The sequence below is a fragment of the Rutilus rutilus genome, assembly GCF_951802725.1.
Source record: "Rutilus rutilus genome assembly, chromosome: 19".
NCBI classification, from domain to species: domain Eukaryota; kingdom Metazoa; phylum Chordata; class Actinopteri; order Cypriniformes; family Leuciscidae; genus Rutilus; species Rutilus rutilus.
The window spans coordinates 10,798,608-10,812,452 of NC_140232.1; positions in this window are offsets into that span (position 1 = coordinate 10,798,608).

Sequence of the window (13,845 nt, forward strand, 5' to 3'; positions counted from 1 at the left end):
CTGTTTACACTGTCATAGAACACATCCGATCTGTGTCACATGTGAGCAAAAAATCGGAATTGGGTCACATTTCACTGGCAGTGTAAACGGGGCCTTTAATGCGAGTGCTTTATATACATGTTGCTGCTGATTGGACTGCAGTTCTGACACACCCACCAAACAAGAGAAAATGTATCTCAAACCCCGTTGCACACCGGTGCACGCCGTTTCCAGGAAACATGACGTTCAACCCAGAAACCGTAGCAAAACGTTGCGCACCGTTTTGAACTTGAACATGCCCCTGGTGTGTCATGTTGTCATTGGTTCATTGTTTCATTGTTCACAGGTGTCCCTTGTCTAGTCATTAGTCTTGTGTGTATTTAAGCCCTCATGTTTGCCATGTGTCTTTGTCAAGTATTGTTTCCTGTAGTCTGCTGTTGTTCATGTTCATGTTCATGTTCATGTTCATGTTCATGTTCATGTTCATGTTCATGTTCATGTTCATGTTCATGTTCATGTTCATGTTCATGTTCATGTTCATGTTCAGTTTTAGTTATAATAAACTGCACTTGGGTTCTCATTTACACTTGCCTCCAGTGGATCACTTTACAGAATACTTGACCACCAATGAACCCTGCAGTTGCCCTCCTAAACTTACGCCAGGGGAATCGTCCCCTGGAAACGTATGTGGAGGAATTTTGTGGACTATGCTTCCAGGTAAAATTTAACGATGTGGCTCTAAAGGACATTTTTCGTTTTGGCTTGAATGAACCGGTGCGGTCCAGATTACCAGGGGGAAAAATTCTTTTTTCCCTGGCCCAGTATATTGATTATGCACTATTGTTAAGTGGCTCATCGTTCACGGTGGGTTTTGCGGATGAGGAACCCCGCAACCCAACATTACTGTCTAAGCCTGAGTCTGTTCATGTCATTCCTCCAAATCCTGAGCCACTTCACGCCATGCCTGCCATGTCTGAGTCTCTTCACGTCATGCCTGCCAAGCCTGAGCCACTTCATGTCATGCCTGCCAAGCCTGAGTCTCTTCACGCCATGCCTGCCAAGCCTGAGTCTCTTCACGTCATGCCTGCCAAGCCTGAGCCACTTCACGTCATGCCTGCCAAGCCTGAGCCTCTTCACGTCATGCCTGCCAAGCCTGAGCCTCTTCACGTCATGCCTGCCAAGCCTGAATCTCTTCACGTCATGTCTGCAAAGTCTGAGTCTGTTCACGCCACGTCTGCCGCCGAGCCAGTGTCTCCGGACAAGATGGCTGTCACCACGTCACCTGAGCCCTCAGCAAAAATGGCCGCCACCACGCCTGAACCTGAGCCCTCAGCAGAGATGGCCGCCGCCACGCCTGAACCTGAGCCCTTGTAGGGTCCTTGATAGGACCATGGAGGCTGCACCCCCATGGTCCCCTGAAATGCTGGCTCCACCCTGGCCACCTGAACTGTCTGGTCTACCCTGGCTTCCTGCACTGCCGGATCCGCCCTGGCTTCCTGCACTGCCGGGTCCGCACACGCCATGCCACGGCCCAGGTCCGCCCACGCCAGGCCACGACCCAGGCCCGTCCACACCATGCCACGTCCCATGTCCTGTCCCCCTGCACGGGCCGGCCCTCCATCCCTCCCCCAAGACCGCCTCCACTCCACCACCCTCCTGGAATTTAGTTTATTTGGGTATTGTTGGGCGTTGGGAGCCGCCCTTAGAGGGGGGAGGATCTATCACGGTTTTGTTTTTGAGTTTGTTCACGTCATGTTTCCTTGTCTGTCATGTGATCCCTTGTAAGTCATGTGATCCTGCCATATGTTCCCTTGTCTGATGTGTCATGTTGTCTTTGGTTCATTGTTTCATTGTTCACAGGTGTCCCTTGTCTAGTCATTAGTCTTGTGTGTATTTAAGCCCTCATGTTTGCCATGTGTCTTTGTCAAGTATTGTTTCCTGTAGTCTGCTGTTGTGTAAGTTCATGTTTTTGTTTTTGTTTTTGTTTTTGTTTTTGTTTTTGTTTTTGTTTTTGTTTTCATGCCATGTTTTTGTTTCATGTTTTGTTTTAGTTATAATAAACTGCACTTGGGTTCTCATTTACACTTGCCTCCAGTGGATCACTTTACACCTCTGCACTTTTTAAAAAGTATGTTTCATTACTTCAACAGATATACAACATTTTACCACATGACCACGAGCGACTAAAAGGAATGTGAATTTTTGTGTTAACAGCAAACAGATTGTTTTGATGATTCATTGATTTTTGATTCAATGGGTTTTTTTTTTGCAAGTACAACATGATTTAGTCAATGATTGGGTATGCAATTTATTTCAGTTAACATGTTTTAAATTATACGCCAGATCCTTATCATTTACTTAGATTTTATACCATCTTATAGTTATAGTATTAGCCTGGCTGACACCAAAACCTTCTAAGTTGAATCTGAGAGTGGGTCTGGGGAAGGTTCATTCACAGGCCATTTTCAAAAGGGCGTCACCAACGGACGTCGCTCAAATGCCTCTGGGCGCAATTGGATAGACCTAAAACCAATCAGAGCGATCGTCATTGTGTAAAGCCCGCTTCAATGTTTGTGATTGGTGCCTCGATTTGGAAAAATTGGAAATGGACTTGAATGGGCTCTTGGCTAGACTGATTTGCTGAGCACATCTCAAATTTGCCGGAAGTTCGTCAGGGTTTTCCCAGGCTAAGTTTTTATACTTCTATGTGAAATAGCTTATTCAGGGCAGTACTAAATTGAGAACGAGACAATTGTTATTTGAGTGCATTTACTTGGAGATTCTGCAAGTGGGATGCAAACTTATGAGCACATTGTATAGGATTACTTTATGGTTCCTTAATGTATCTTTTTGTTGTTTGTTTTTGAGGTTAGTGTCAAGTGATATTGATTTATTCTTTATTATTATGACAAGACTCCAGAGGACAGACAGACCAGAGGGATGAAGGTGGGAATCCTTGTGGTAATTGAAGATGATGCCCCCACCCCCCCCACCCCCCCCCCCCCACAGCACACTGCCTAGTGTCACAACATTTGCTGTTGTGTTGGAGGAGGTGATTGTACTGAGAGATGCTCCAGACTTGCAGTCTGCACTTGCATAACTGTCCTTTTGTTTGCCTTGGACTTTGAGTACCCAAAGCAACTGAAATACACTTTGAGAAGGTCTTCATGATTGTTCTGCTAGGATACAGTCCCTATAACTAAGCTATTACTGTGACGTTGCATTTGTGAGCTGTTTGGATCTAAAGCATTTAATGTTTTTGTTTAAACTGTCAACTTGAGGCTGTGATAAACTGTTGTGCAACTGTTTCAGCACTTTCAGCACAAACGTTAACTTGCACTTATAAATCTGCTCATTTTGTAACATGTTAAAATTTTAAACATTTAAAAAATAGAACTTTTAAAGTATTTAGGACCATTTGAATGTGAGAACACTTTTAATGTTAAAGTACTCTTTAAAAAAAGAGTTTTATTCTTCTGCCTACTCTTGTATTACTTTTTTAATGATAATGAGTATGGCTAAAGTGTTAAACATCGTTTCCATTTCCACACCAATGTGTTGCTGCTGATTTAAAATAAAAATTACAAGGTTAAAAAATAAAGCTAAAACTACAGGCTTGATATTTTGGTCCAGGTTTTATTTTAAATGGAGGGGCTTACAGATAGGTAAATTATCTCAGTTAACTCAATCCAGCGATGCTAATCATAAATAACAGGTGTGTTCGAAGATATATTTAGCCAGATCATGATTAGCATGATGATATAATCTTTGATGTGTCATTTGAACTAGATCTTCTATCTGATAACACTTGCTGAACTTTGTAAGTGTTTGTAGCTTGAACCTTTTGTTTCATTGTCTCTTTTATGTGATTGAACACTCAGTTGTAATTTAATGTCAATAACAATGAAGCAGTGAAGAATTTGTCTGCCAAAAGGAGTAATGGATTTTCTTTTGCTGCTTCATCGATGTTGGAAATTGTAATATTTTTGGATTATTTTTTTTTTTTCAGGATTAATTGGTGAATAAAGTAAAGAACAACAGTGTTTATTCAAAATGGATATCTTTTATAACAATATTAGTCTTTATATTTATCAATTTAACACATCCTTCCTGAATAAAAGTATTAATTTCTTTCAAGAAAAGAAAGAAATTACTGACCCCAAACTTGTGAACAGTGTATATTGTTACAATATATATACAGTGAGGAAAATAAGTATTTGAACACCCTGCTATTTTGCAAGTTCTCCCACTTGGAAATCATGGAGGGGTCTGAAATTGTCATCGTAGGTGCATGTCCACTGTGAGAGACATAATCTAGAAAAAAAAAACAGAAATCACAATATATGATTTTTTAACTATTTATTTGTATGATACAGCTGCAAATAAGTATTTGAACACCTGTCTATCAGCTGGAATTCTGACCCTCAAAGACCTGTTAGTCTGCCTTTAAAATGTCCACCTCCACTCCATTTATTATCCTAAATTAGATGCACCTGTTTGAGGTCGTTAGCTGCATAAAGACACCTGTCCACTCCATACAATCAGTAAGAATCCAACTACTAACATGGCCAAGACCAAAGAGCTGTCCAAAGACACTAGAGACAAAATTGTACACCTCCACAAGGCTGGAAAGGGCTACGGGGAAATTGCCAAGCAGCTTGGTGAAAAAAGGTCCACTGTTGGAGCAATCATTAGAAAATGGAAGAAGCTAAACATGACTGTCAATCTCCCTCGGACTGGGGCTCCATGCAAGATCTCACCTCGTGGGGTCTCAATAAGAAAGGTGAGAAATCAGCCCAGAACTACACGGGAGGAGCTGGTCAATGACCTGAAAAGAGCTGGCACCACCGTTTCCAAGGTTACTGTTGGTAATACACTAAGACGTCATGGTTTGAAATCATGCATGGCACGGAAGGTTCCCCTGCTTAAACCAGCACATGTCAAGGCCCGTCTTAAGTTTGCCAATGACCATTTGGATGATCCAGAGGAGTCATGGGAGAAAGTCATGTGGTCAGATGAGACCAAAATAGAACTTTTTGGTCATAATTCCACTAAACGTGTTTGGAGGAAGAAGAATGATGAGTACCATCCCAAGAACACCATCCCTACTGTGAAGCATGGGGGTGGTAGTATCATGCTTTGGGGGTGTTTTTCTGCACATGGGACAGGGCGACTGCACTGTATTAAGGAGAGGATGACCGGGGCCATGTATTGCGAGATTTTGGGGAACAACCTCCTTCCCTCAGTTAGAGCATTGAAGATGGGTCAAGGCTGGGTCTTCCAACATGACAATGACCCGAAGCACACAGCCAGGATAACCAAGGAGTGGCTCTGTAAGAAGCATATCAAGGTTCTGGCGTGGCCTAGCCAGTCTCCAGACCTAAACCCAATAGAGAATCTTTGGAGGGAGCTCAAACTCCGTGTTTCTCAGCGACAGCCCAGAAACCTGACTGATCTAGAGAAGATCTGTGTGGAGGAGTGGGCCAAAATCCCTCCTGCAGTGTGTGCAAACCTGGTGAAAAACTACAGGAAACGTTTGACCTCTGTAATTGCAAACAAAGGCTACTGTAGCAAATATTAACACTGATTTTCTCAGGTGTTCAAATACTTATTTGCAGCTGTATCATACAAATAAATAGTTTAAAAAAATCATACATTGTGTTTTCTGGATTTTAATTTTTTTTAGATTATGTCTCTCACAGTGGACATGCACCTACGATGACAATTTCAGACCCCTCCATGATTTCTAAGTGGGAGAACTTGCAAAATAGCAGGGTGTTTTTATATATATATATATATATATATATTTTTTTTTTTTGAGCAGTATATATATATATATATATATATATATATATATATATATATATATATATACTGCTCAAAAAAATAAAGGCAACACTTAAACAACACAAATTATCTTGTTTAATCGTGTATTCAGTCCATATTTATCAGGTTGATATTTGTAGAAATAAGCAAAATACATTTATAAAGCAAAAAGAACCAGTTAATGGCCTTGTGTCAGAACACAACAGGTATGAAGATATGTTTGGTTACTTTTAATTCTAACTTTAAAGCTAGATTATCCTTTGAAAAGTGTAATACAGTATTTGATTTTTACACATGCAGTGTTTTCGCCAACTGACCTACCCCTGAAGTTATGACTTCTGAAGGCCTCTCATGTGCAGATTCGCTCGGTTGAAAAAATGGTATTGTATTAGCTAAAATCATTGTCTTTATTCATAAATATGTCCTCATTGGTGTAAAATGACCTCTGCCAATGATCTGACTTATCCTTGTAAGCGAAACATTTCTTATCTTTATTTACATGGGGCGGGTAAGTCCATGGAAGCTTCCATGTCGTTCTGCCATCTTGAAAAACTATAATGGCAGAGAGGGACAAAAAGCACTAGCCTACCTCAACACGTTTCATCAACGCGTGTTCGTTCAGAGCCGGCTGCCTGAGACCAGCTAAAGTGGACAAGGAGATCAGTGAGAGGCGCTTGTCACTACCCCGGAAAATTTGAAAGGCTGCAGTGCATGGGACAATATAATGCAGGATCATACTTATGCAGAGCCACAGGAGAAGGAATCCTTGTGGCCAAAATTTTTGTTTATCGGGATGCAAATAAATATCGGGATAGCTTTTCCCAGGTGGAAAGAGCTAATGAAGGAGAAAGACTTTGAAAGGGAAGTTGCCTGCTTTCTTCTCGACAGGTAAGTCAAAATGACGGTCTAAATGACAAGCTTTTTTCATTGCTTGGTTGTGTAAATCATTATATAGGCAGCATAACAGTAGAACATCATGTATAGTTAAACTCGATGATGTGCTATTGGAAGACATGTTGTCATAGCTTCTTGGCACATAACGGCTACCGCAGTTGCAACACGCATTTGAAAAGCGAAGCGCTAGAGAGCACTATTCGTTAAAATGCAAAATACAATTTCACCGCTAGATGGGAGAAATTCTTTTGGGAGAACTAACTTGTAGGGTCTTTAACAAAAAAGTCTCCAAAATCAAGGAGGTCAAAGGGCATGCTTTCTGCTATAGTATCATCAGCTCTCCCCAAAGTCTATTCATACGACCACCAGACAGATTTTAAACACCGGATTTAAACTTCAACATATATTTTGAGTAGATAACCGATAGTATATTCTCAGTAAAGGGTTTCACCCTGTGTGTTTCCACACTGATTAAGGATAGTTTGGGAGTTACAAGTAAAAATGATCTTATACGTGTAATAGATCATAGCTACCAGAAAGATCATGATTTGAATTAAGACGAATAAAATTAAATATTCGCCAACTTGACTTATGCCGCGTCATGGACCACAGAGGCACATCGCGTCTCTGAAATTGTGTGGTGATTTTCCAAATGATACAAACTTAGTGTAAATAAGAGCAATATAGAGTCCTCGGATTTCTTAAAAACAACACAACGTCAAAACATTGTGACAAACTTTGACAACATGTTGTATGGACAAAAGATCTAAGATCTAAGACGCCTAAGCATACTTTTTTGCTTTATTTATTTATTTCATTTTTGAAAAATGTACAAATGTAGTTTTCTGTGATGGTCGTGTTTAGGTGTGTACATGATCGAATATGCAGTTACGGTACAAAAATCATTATGGCTATGGAAAGCCCCCACCATAAAAATTGAAACCCCAGCATGGACAAAAAATGCTTATTGAATCTTTTCATATAAATGAGATTTAAGATGACTAAGTACAGTTTTTCAACCATCTAAAGTTTCTGAACAGACATTGTTTAATAACAATTATACTTTATCGTCACCGTTAAACAAAATCATTACAGTAATCTTCTAAAAGATAAATAGAAGATATGAATGTGTTAAAACTTTAAAGATTTCATTTAAACAGTCTTTTAATTTTAAAAGATCATATTTAAACTTTTACGATTATGCTTTGAAATAAATTTAGTACGAACAAAACTTTGGCTCTGGAAAGGCGTTAGCAGACTAACATTACATACGCTGTGACACGATGCACATGATTAGTTCATTTTTTAGAACCGTTTGTGTGCGCGCATGTAATATAGCTTAGAAATGATATTAAATTATGTATTTATTTTATAGTTTTCTGTGATGGTCGTGTTTAGGTGTACATGATCGAATATGCGGTTACGGTACAAAAATCATCATGGCTATGGAAAGCCATCAAAATTGAAACTCCACACGGACAAAAAATTATGATTGAATCTTTTCATATAAATGAGATTTAAGACGACTAAGTACAGTTTTTGAACAGACATTGTTTAATTACCGTTACACAAAATCATTACAGTAATCTTCTAAAAGGTAAATAGAAGATGCGTATGTATTCAAACTTTAAAGATTTTATTTAAACAGTCTTTTGTTTTTAAAAGATATAATTTAAACTTTTAAGATTATACTTCTTATAAATAAACTCAGCACCTGATATCCTGATCGCTGAATTTGTGTGACTCTCTGACACACACACACACACACACACACACACACACACACACCCTTTGGCTGGTGCTTTTTGAAAGCTCCGCAGGTCAAACGCTGGTGTAAAGAGAGGCCAGAGGGCCCTGATTTCTAAACATGTAAGATGATTTTTATTTTTGTTTATTTAAAACTAAAACAATTGGATCAATAAGATATTTATATTATAAACATTTCATTTATACACTTTTAAAGAATGTTTTTCAACTTTAGTTAGTCTGATATACACAACATGATTAGGAAAACCCCTTTCTCACTGTGCTCTGGCGGAGCAGCACGTTTCAGATGTCAGAGGTCAAATATTACACACACACACACACACACACATACATACACACACACACACACACACACACACACACACACACACACACACACACACACACACACACACACACACACACTCTCTTCTGGCTCAGATCAGCCGGAGCTGAGGGAGAGAGAGAACCACTATGTGATTTTATATGTAACGCATTTTTGTGAACCCATTCATAAACTTGTTTAACTCTCTAAACATTTAACTGATTGTAATTTTGTGACATTGTTTAATCACAGTGTCTGAACAGCACGTTTCAGATGTCAGAGGTCAAATGCAAAGGGTGGCAGGGGGGAATCCCATGACACACACACACACACACACACACACACACACACACACACACACACACACACACGAGCTGGGGCCTCTGGTTGAGAGACTCGTTGCAATTTTTTATTTAAACTTTTGGTGTGAGGTTTTATTAAGCTATTTTAGAAACATTTATATTGTTTTAAAAGAACTGAATGGTTTTTCAACATTTGTGTATGAGATAAACTTCCACAGTTTTTTCCTTATCAGTTTTTACAGTACAGCCCAGATACACTCAGGAATATGAAGGGAGGAGGATCCTGTGACACCAACTTCAAAAGGCTTCAAAAACCCTAACTAACTGTCAGATACCATAACGTATTATTATTATAACAGCGTCTTCAAAACCTTCTGTCAATATCAAAAGGCATCAAACTAGCTGTCAGATACCATGACATATTGTTATAACACTTTCTGTCAATATCAAAAGGCATCAAAACCCGAAACGAACTGTCAATAACCACATGATCAAGGCCTAGGAGGGGGCAACCTGTCAATCAAAAGTCATACGAACTGTCAACCTGTCAATCAAACGTCAAAACTAGCTGTCAAAAAGACTTCAAAAGCCCTTTGATCTCCCTTTGTTCTCTGTTGATCCCTTTGATCCTATGCCAAAAGGGGCGGGTACCTGTCACCGGAAGGGGCGTGGCACCTGTCAATCAATCATTTTTTGACAGGTGGTGAATGGCATCAACTTATTGTACGATTAAAAGTATTATATGAATGCCTGGCTGAAGAGATACGTCTTTAATCTAGTTTTAAACTGGGAGAGCGAGTCTGAGCAACGAACAGTATCAGGAAGACTATTCCAGAGTTTTGGAGCTAAATGTGAAAATGCTCTCCCTCCTTTGGTGGTTCTGGATATCCTAGGTATGACCAAAAGCCTTGAATTCAGTGATCTTAAAGAGCGCGATGGATTATAGGGCAAGATCTGTTAAATAGACTGGAACTAAGCCGTTTAGGGCTTTATAAGTCAGTAGCAATACCTTGTAATTAATACGGAACTTTATAGGTAACCAATGTAGTGATGATAGAATTGGTGTTATATGATCATATTTTCTTGATCTAGTAAGAACTCTAGCGGCTGCATTTTGGACTAACTGTAGCTTGTTTATTGAGGATGCAGGACAACCAGCTAATAAAGCGTTACAGTAATCTAGTCTCGAGGTCATGAATGCATGAACTAATTTAGAAACTGATAACATGTTACGTAGCTTAGCAATGTTTCTAAGGTGGAAAAAGGCTGTTCTTGTAACATATGAAATATGATTTTCAAAAGACAGGTTGCAGTCTAGTATAACACCCAGGTCTTTTACTGTAGAGGATAAAGTACAGAACATCCTACTATGTTAAAGTTGTAGAGTGAGAGGTTTTGTGGGCGGTTTGTTGAACCGATGATTAGTACCTCTGTCTTGTCTGGATTTAATAAAAGAAAATTGCGCGTCATCCAATCTTTTATATCTTTAACACACTCTGTCAATTTGGATAATTTAGCGTTTTCATCTGGCCGTGATGAAATATAGATTTGAGTGTCATCAGCATAACAATGGAAACTAATTCCATGTTTCCTTATAATATTTCCAAGTGGAAGCATATATATTGAGAATAACAGAGGGCCTAACACAGATCCCTGCGGCACTCCATAGTTTACTGGAGTTATGATCGATTTTTCTTCATTTAAATAGACAAAATGGTAGCGGTCAGATAAGTATGATCTGAACCAGCTTAATGCTTGTCCATGAACACCAGTATAATTTTGTAGTCGATCTAAGAGTATTGTGTGATCTATAGTATCGAACGCAGCACTAAGATCAAGTAAAACTAGTATTGAGATACAGCCTTGGTCAGAAGCTAAAAGTAAATCATTTGTGATTTTAATGAGCACAGTTTCAGTGCTATGATGCGGTCTGAATCCAGAATGAAACTTTTCATAGATGTCATTTTCTTGCAAGAAAGAGCCCAGTTGGGCGGACACAGCTTTTTCTAGTATTTTAGACATAAAAGGAAGTTTTGAAATGGGTCTATAATTTGCTAGATTATGTGGGTCTAATTGTGGTTTCTTAATGAGAGGTTTTATAACTGCCAGTTTAAATGTTCTAGGAACATGACCTAAAGATAAAGATGAGTTAATAATATTGAGGAGAGGCTCTTCCACTATAGGTAACACTTCTTTCAGTAGTTTAGTGGGAGTAGTTTAGTAGCATATATATGCCATATATATGGCATAAATCTGGTTTATAATAGTTAACTAAAAACTAAAACCATAAACATTTTGTTACTTATAAAATACACTTTAACTGAAATAAAATATTAAAAAATCAACCTATTTTTAGTAGCAACATTTCTCATTTTCATGTAGTTTAACTTGATAACTAAAACGGAAATAAATATCAACAGACTACATAAACATTAAAAAACTAATAAGAATAACAAAAACACAACTAAATTACTTAAGCTCATTTAAAATATGAATAAAAAATCTATATATAATAGTATCTCAAAGATATTTAAAAAAGAATGATATCAATTTACCCTCATAAAAAGGTAGAAAGGTAGGACATCTAGTGGTGAACATATGAGGCTACAGGTGAAAAAGTCACATTCTACAAAACTAAATTCACTTTGAACACACTCACAGACAAACAGATAAACCGAGACAGCTGTGTTCAGTTGTTGGATTAGCTATACTGTTTTTTGTTTTACAGGGGAAAAAATCAGAAATCAGAAATATTCTATTAAAATATGTTTTATTTGCTTTAAATGTTTTTCATTGTCTATTTTCTTGATGCTCAGATGATGAGAGTCAGACCACAGCATATGACTTGCTCAGCTTGTTGTGTTTGTTGATGAGAAGGTGTTTCATGGATGGATCATTGAGGTATCTTTCGTGCAGTAACTGCCTTTGTATTTTCTCCTCTTTTCTGATCGTTTTCTTCTCTCTCTCTGCAGTGACCTTTTTCTCTACCAGGTTATAAATGAGAAGAAGTCCCTTCTGCTTTCTGCTGGACTTCTGGCTTATTTTGCTGCTGCTTTCAGGCTCCTGTACGTACGTCTTTTTCCCCTTTGCAGGAGGTGGAGTAATATCTGCTGCCTGCTCTGTCTTTCTATCTTCTATCTTTGCTTGTCTTTCAGGCCTTCTCTTTTCATCTTCTCTTTTTTTCATATGTGTGACTTTTGCATTGTCTCCATCCATCTCCATCCAAGCGAGCTTTGCATTTGCTGGTGGTGGAGTATCATATTCAGTCTTTCTCTCCTTTTTCATTCTCCTTTCTTGTCTCAGATCCACCTCCACTACACACCTCGTCATTTCGTCATTCATTACAGGAGTTTTATCTTCAACCTCTCTCTCTCTTTTTATTGTCTCTTTCTCAGCCTTGGTATCTTGTGCAGGACTGACATCCATCCAAGCATGTTTTGGCTTTGCTGGTGGAGTTGCACCTGGAAGTTTTGTAGTTGAAGAGCATTTCTGTCTCTCCTTCTTTGTCCTTCTCCTTTCAGGTGGACACTCTTGCTCCACCTCAGCTGGTGCCATCTGAACCATCAGTGGTTCTGCCACAGTGGAGAAAGATATTTCCTTCTCAGCAGGTGCTTCCTGAACCATCAGAGTTTCTGCCCCTTTAGTGGAGGAACATGACGATTTATTCACCTCATCAGGGGGAGTTTCCTTTTCAGCCATCAATGGTTCTGCCACAGTGGAGAAAGATGTCCATGTTTCCACCTCATCTGGTAGAGGGTGTTGCGATGCCACCTGGATCAGCAATGGCTTTGCCACTGTGCAGGAACGTAGACATTTTTCCACTCCAGCATGTGGAGTTTGGGATTCAGGCTGAGGCTCCTCCACTGGAATCAACAGTGGTTCTGCCGCACTGGAGAAATCTGGCAGTATTTCCAGCTCAACATGAGAGTCCTCATAGTCCATCTCTTCCTCCATGTCTGTATCTTCTGGAGGTCTCTGGGTGGGATCCTCCTGAATGCTGCTATATCCTAGGTTGCCATCACTGCACTGTCTTGACAAGTGGTGCCTTGGCAAGAAGAAGCTAAAGCTCCCAAAAAGTTTGCTCAGAAATGTCATTTTCACAATGGATTGAAAATTAGGCACTTATCCAAAAATCCAATATCACTACAAAAATCAATTCTCTGATATGTCTGCTATGATACTTCTGTAGATTGATAAAATATCCAAAAATCCGATTTGAACTAGCAAATAAACAGTCTGATAATACTGCTAATCGCTGTGTTTTCCTCCTGAACTCAACAGACTGATGCTCAACTATGCACTTTACCGCGGCCTCTATGACGTCATGTAGTGTTGACGTTATAATGGAGTTCTAAATAGCAGCCGCAATTACGGCCAAAATCCTTCATTTGAATCTGCTCTTTTGCAAACGTTTGATGAAGCCTAGGCCTGTGTTGAATATTGAATTTACTAAATTTGATGAAATATTACATACGTGCAAGTTTTGTGTAGACATGTGCGTATAATGGGGTTTTGTTTTAAAAATCACATACATTTATGGAAATATCAGACTATAATATGCCCTGTGGAAGATTATTTTTCCCATGAAGCGCTACATTTTGATTAATGACAGCGAGGATTGTTTATAATAATTCCGCTTTATGTTCTAAAAAAATGCAGAAAGTAACGTTACATTTTAAGTGTGAAAAAATGTTTCATGTGAATAATGATCCCACATAATCTTAACTTGACCAAGTAATATTGTTTCGTCAGTTGCTCTCCAGTCCGATGGGT